Source organism: Microtus ochrogaster, chromosome 2 (genome assembly GCF_000317375.1).
Source record: "Microtus ochrogaster isolate Prairie Vole_2 chromosome 2, MicOch1.0, whole genome shotgun sequence".
NCBI lineage: Eukaryota > Metazoa > Chordata > Mammalia > Rodentia > Cricetidae > Microtus > Microtus ochrogaster.
The window spans coordinates 96,040,798-96,047,768 of NC_022010.1; positions in this window are offsets into that span (position 1 = coordinate 96,040,798).

A 6,971-nucleotide genomic window follows, 5' to 3' on the forward strand; every position below is an offset into this window, starting at 1 on the left:
CCTTCTTTCTACTAAGTTCCCGTCTCTCCTTGCCTCCTCTTCCTCAAAATCTCTAATTATTTAATTGGAGCTTTATGGTTAATCTCAGACAATCCCTCTATTTTAAGGTAACTTAATCCATCTGTGAAACGCTATATGGTATAATGTATAACATAGTCACAATGTCTAGGGATTACAGGAAGAATATATTTTGGGGACTGGTGCTCTGCCAACCTCACCATTCAGTCCCATTGGGATGAAGTCAAACATTCGCAGGAAACAAGTAAACAAAACATCTTTCTAGTTCCATTTTGTTCTCGGTAGACCTTCTCTGAAACACTTTCTCTTGACCTCTCCACCTCCTATTTGTTCTACCCCTCACTTCTTTCTTTAACGTTTTTTTTTAAGACAAGGTCGTTGCGCTTTCCTTGCTAGTCTTGATGTCCGTTTGTGATTCTCTTACTTTTCTTCTCAATTATTTTCAAAGACTTTATTATTTATAACTTCCTTCAAAACACTTTCCAAAGTCAATGGTGGTCTCTCCACTCTGTTAAATCATGTCCTCCATTCTTACATTTTGTTCTTTGGAGACAATATAGTCTGGTAACTCCATTGTTCTTTTTGTGCTGAGTGCTAAGATTGCTGCTCTTGATTTTTTTTTTCTTTCTTCTCTAGCCACTTATCCCAGCCTTATGTGAGCTGCTTCTTATTGTCTTGCTCAGCTGGTAAACACTGCAGCTTTATGGTAATTACATGCTCATAGTTCCCCAACTTTTATCCCTAATTTTAAACTTTCCCCTAAAATGCAGGGATGTATATGTATGTCAGATTTGTAATTTACACCCCCCAAATCTCACAATAGTGAAGGCTAAATTTATCAGTTGTTTCCACCATGCTGAAGACACATGTTCAGAGCAGCAAATAGCTTCTCTGGATTTCAATTCAGCCATGTTTGCTATGTTTCACGTTTTCTATTTAACATTTCAGTTTTTATAATGTATCTGTCTGTTTTTCTTCAATTATAGGCAGATCTGAATGGTTTCTTAATCCTTCTATCACTCTTACGTTATTCAAGTTACCTTTTTAGCCTTCATGACCTGTTTGACATTACCAGGGAGATGAAAGTTGGTCTGCTATAACTTCTGGGCTTGCTCACTTATAAAAGTGTGGTGTAGGAGAATTGTCTGTATTCTGTCCATCATTTTTTAAATAAATGCTGATTGGCCAGGCAGGAAGTATAGGCGGGTCAATAAGACAGGAAGTAGAGGCAGGGTGATGAGAACAGGAGAATTCTGGAAAGAAGGAAGCTCTCCCCGAGTCCTGCCTAGACCACCAAAGATGCAGGATATGACCTGCCCTGCTGAAACAGGTACTGAGCAATGTGGCTAACATAGATAAGACTAATGGGTTGATATAAGAGTTAGCAAGAAGCCTGAGCTAATGGGACAATGAGTTTATCACTAATGCAGACTCTCTGTTTGATTTCTTTGGGGGCTTACTTGCTGTGGGAAATGGGCAGGACAGAAACCCCCAATGAGCAAGGCCTACATGTTACAAAAGTGAGTCTCAATATAGCAACCAGGATGATCCTTGGTAAATCAGCACAAAACATGACTTCTCTGTTTAAGCCTTCAACAAATCTTTTCCTACTTAGAATAAGAGTCAAAGTCCTTAAAATTGTTACTGTTCTGGACTCATTATTCTTTCTCTGTCTGCAGTGTCCACGCAGACAGAGATATTTAAACCATATAAGAGGTATTTGGAATTGTCACTGTATTCTCTCTGTTTGATATACATTTACCTATGTCTCATAGATTCAATTTCTTTAGTTTTTATGTCTTTGAAAGTATTGGACATCTCATTCTACATAAAATGAAGTGTCTCCTTCCCACGCCCCCATTCTGATGTATTATTCCCAGTGGTTCATCTCCCAGCCTTTCACATGTGTAGAAATAAACACAGATGCAGTGCGTGGAAAAGCAAAGGCTGCATATTCAGGACTCAGCGTAGCAAGTGGTTCAGTGTGTTCTCTTGAATCTCAGCATTGATGCGCAGAGAGGAGAAGGAAAGGAGTGGGAAAGCTGTGTGATGGACGAAAGATGACATTTAACTAGAGGTTGGTAGTCTGGGAAACCTGGAGCTGTGATAACTGGAAGCTAAGCATCCCGTGGGGCTAATTACTAGCACATAACTGATTTGCTTTTATTGGTTCTACCATGAAATTAAAAAAAAAAAAAAACTTGGGAAGCTGTGAGTTATTAATAAAGTACTGACAAACTTTTGTCAGTTTTACAAGTTATTTTTTAAACTTATTAGACCGAGCCTAGCGGTAACAGTATGACCTCTTTCAAGTTTGATATTCTTGGCTGGATTCTCAACCAGATTGGTCTAGATACAGGACTAGGGTCCTGTTGGCTGTGGGTAAAAGTTCTAATGCTTGGTATGATCTGTCCACTCTTTGTTTATGCCTTCATTGTCTCATCTGTCTATCTCTTTAGATATCATTATCTAAGTCTCCTTCCTGGCATGCAAGCTTTTGGTCAAGGACAGGCTGGATGATTTATCATATTAGGGACTAGGGTCAGCATATTAATTTCCTTATTTGTGGTGCCTTGTATGCATTCTATGCCTAATATATAGTGTAAAAAGTGGGGCATGTATGTGTAAGGGGACCCAGCCAATCAACTTGCTTGTAGGGCAGGGTCCCCTGAGGATATTTTTTACTTATAAAGATTGCGGGTGGGCATGCTCCCCGCCTTCCCTTCTGCTTTCCTGTTCTTTGCTAGAACTTCTGGTTCTGTAAGTCTATTTCCCAATTAAAGCTGTATATATTATAACAATTTCTGTCTGAGTTCATTTAAGCCGCTACATGTATGATTTCACTGATTCCCACGAGTGGTTAAATGAAAAATAAATTGTATTAAGGAGACTGGAGTAGTTATAGTAATGTGATAAGCTAAAAGTCAGGAACTATCTTACTTCTGCTTTGTTTTGGTGGATAAAATGTATCTTTCATACAGACAACTTACAGATGACCCTTAAAGTGTTTGACTCTATCAAGATGGTTAAAAATCCCAGTGATAAAATCATGCTGTGGAATTTTGGCAAGAACCATTCTTTCTTTTTTAAAACTTCTGAAAGTCAAAGCAATAGGGTAAAGTCTTATTATGAACTGTAGATACAAACCACAATGGTACACCGTTCCAAATGTCTCTGCCGTATCATTCACTAGGTTCTGCATAACCTTTGCCCATTCTGCACCTACAGGAATGATTCATACTTGTCCCTGCTGCACAGAGTAAACCAGCGCGCCCCCTAGTGGTTTTAATTTGCTAGTACATTTGGAGTTAATTGCTTGGCAAGGGAGGTCAAAAGAACAAAGGACTCATTCAAAGAATATGTTTTGGATCTGAACAGAGTTCTGAAAAGAATAAATAAAAATTGTTAATAAATACAACAAAAATATTTATTGTCGCTAACAATAAGAAAAATTCAGATTGAGACTACTTTGAAGTTTAGTTTTGCCCAATTCCAAATGGTTAAGATCAACAAAACAAAACAAAACAAAACAGCAAATGCTAGAGAGAATATGGGGCAGAGAGAACGGTTGTAGATTGTGGGATGGCAAAATTGTCCAGGCACTCTGGAAATAAGCATGTAGAATTCCCAAAAACTAAAAATAAATCTACCATATGACACACTTTACCACTGTGGCCTGCACCTACTCTTCAGAGTATGTCTTAAGGACCTAACACCCTATTTCACAAATACTTCCTCAGACACGCTCATGGCTACTTTTTTTCTCAGCAGTTAGGAATGACATTAACCTAAACATCCTTCAACCAATGAATAAGTCATGAAGATGTGATACAGACATACTGTGGACTATTATTCAGCTGTAAGAAAGATGAAATTATGACCTTTGAAGGCAAACACGCAGAACCAGAAGAGAACATTCTGAGTGAGGTAACCCAGATCCAGAAGGAGGAATGCCTAGTGCCTGCTCTCTTCCTGGTTGCCATGAGTGTACATCTGAGCACTTGGCTCACTGTAAGTGAGAGGAACTTTTGCCACTGTGTTCATGGACAGTTCCTATTGAGTGCTGAGCCCTTCAGCTGCTTCGTGGTCATTCTAATTTTCAGACCCAATAAATCTAGCTACTTCCATCTAAAACTCAGAATTTCTGATGGTTTTGATTCTCCAAATCTGAGTTTCCATTTCAACTGTAAGGCTAATGTCTGTCAAGTGGCGTTCAGTCATTCCCACACCTTTGCAGAGGCTTTTTGCAATTCAGTGTTACTGTTAGGAGCAAGTTTTTACAATGAAACTAGAAGGTTCTATTATTCTTTCAATTTACCTAACTGGAAAACTGATACTCTAGGAAGATTAATAACTTGCCTAAGTTTTCATAGCTATTGGGTCTCAAAGGTAAAATTGGCTGCCAGGCATATATAACTTAACAATCCAGATACTTTGCCTAGGCTACTGTGGGGACTCATTCTTACACGTTTTAATTTCTCTAGACGCCCATTTTCTTCACAAATAAAATAGCCCCTTCCATCCACTGAAGCATATGCAAAGACAATTTACTCTAACACTAAACAACTCCATTTAATCTTAGGCATCATTAAAAAAGAGTCTGGCACCAGCAAGATACCTCAGCAGGCCAAGGTACTCACCATGAAAGCCTGAAGACCTAAGCTCAATTCCTGAGCCCAAAATATATGATGCGCATGTAAGGAAAGCAGTTGTGAAATACATGGGTTATTCAACTAATAAATGCTAATTGATGAAAAAGCAGAAAGAGGGACTCGAGAGATGGATCACTGATTCAACTGCTCACTACTCTTCAGATGACCAGGGTTTAATATCCAGTACCTACGTGGCAGCTCAAAACTTTCAGTAACTCAAACTTTAGGGGACCTAATGCCCTTGTCCTGACATCCTTGAGCACCTGGCACATATATGCAAGCAAAACAATCATATACACAAAAGAAATATAATTAAACATTGGGGTATTTGTTTTATTTATTTATTTTGTTTGTTTTTGTTTTTGAGACAGGGTTTCCCTGTGTATCTTTGTACTGGAACTCACTCTGTAGACCAGGCTGGCCTCAGACTCACAGAGATCCGCATGCCTCTGTCTCCTAACTGCTGGGATTAATGGCTTTTGCCATCATTGCCCAGCTAATAATTTATGCTTTAAAGCAGAATGAGAAAACTGATGCCATGATGCTGTCCCCTGATCTCCACAAGCTGACTGTGTCGTCACATGCTCCAACACTCAAAGCTTGCACATACACTACCCCAGGAATGATAAAATCGAAAAGGAAAGTTCATTCAGTTCAGCCTAATCATTCTCTGTCAACCACTGCCAGCCTTAGCTTTCCTCACATGCTTCAAACCTGCTGTGGTTTCAGTCACTGTAGAATTCAGCAACAATCCACCAGTACAGTTTTTTTATTATAACAGTCTTCAGATAACACGTGTCTTCTTAGAAGTCGCTTTCAAGAATGAAGGTATCAACTGATCATTAATTATTCGCTGAATAATTGAATCACACATAAATACAATTCATTTAAGGTACTTTAAGATCCCAGAGATCGTGTGAGTGTGTAGATGAAACGTCCCCCTGCTTAGATTGCTTCCATTCACATTATTATTCTGCATTGTTATGGTCCAAAAGTGATACATTCTCAACAGAAATTTTCTTCAAGTTTCATATTTTAATCTTCTTCAAATTCATTGCAGGATACTGTCTCATGATGCTGGGCAGTGACTCTTCCTCAGGTTCAGAAGCAAGACTTAAAACATTTTTTAAGTTAGAATGGGTACACAAAGAAGTAGTCCCATTAAATAAATGTCAAGAATTGTCTGTGTATTTAAGATGCCATTTAATCTGATTATGTAACAGCTGGGAACACGAAGGACTCAAATTCATCTTTATATTTGCCAGAATCCATGATTGGTAAACTTGGGTTTCCTCATTCAATTTATCCAGACCTGAGATTTTATTATTCACTAGTTTAAGTCCTTCAAGTATGTTAGTATTAATGTTTAGGCTTATGGAATTTCTTAGTGGATAAACCACTGAAGTTGTTATCTACGAGCCATCTTGAGTGATATTGGACTGTTCAACATGGTCCAGAATGGCCGAAGGATCCCATTGGCTGAAGTGATGCCAGTGATGCCAGACTAACCTGTCTGGTTCAGGATGACTGAGGTATCTCAGTTGATACTGAACTATTCATCTTGGTTGAGGATTACTGCTGGCTCCCAGGTACCACACTTACTGTAAACACTAAAAATGACCACTGGATTTTAGACTAGATTTTCTGAATTGCCAAACCTTTTTTTGAGAGAAAAAGACTTTTTTTTTTTTGAGAAAAGAAATTTTAGTTTGTAGATGATATCATCATAATGGCCAAATGAGGTCAGTAATTGAAAGATGATAAAAAACTAGAAAGATCAGGTAAATTTAATATGTGTATATGTGTGTGTGTGTGTGTGTGTGTGTGTGTATATATATATATGTGTGTGTGTGTGTGTGTGTGTGTGTGTGTGTTTATATTTATATACACATGAAGAAAAACCCTGAATAATGTTTTGGATTGTGTACCTCATATTTCTATCTTCTTATCCATGCCATACTTTTATTCTCCTTTGAATCGCCAATAGGTGACATTTCTCCTAAAGTTATAACTAAATTATTTTGATCATTTCTCTTCTTATAGAAAGCAGAACAAAGCTTGGGTTATTGGGTGGTCAGTGGTAGAGCATCTACTTGATATGTGTGAAGCTTTATATTTAATCCAGGACATTGCAAACATTACAAAAATCAAGGCTAGCACAAATATATAAGGTATTATTGCCTTAGCTTTTCCTGGGGCAGGCATCTAACAGGACTAGATAGGGAACTGAGGACAGTTCAAAGAATGATTCTATCTGGCAGAACAATAAATTCCCTAGGCTTAATTCAATAATTGTGAAAG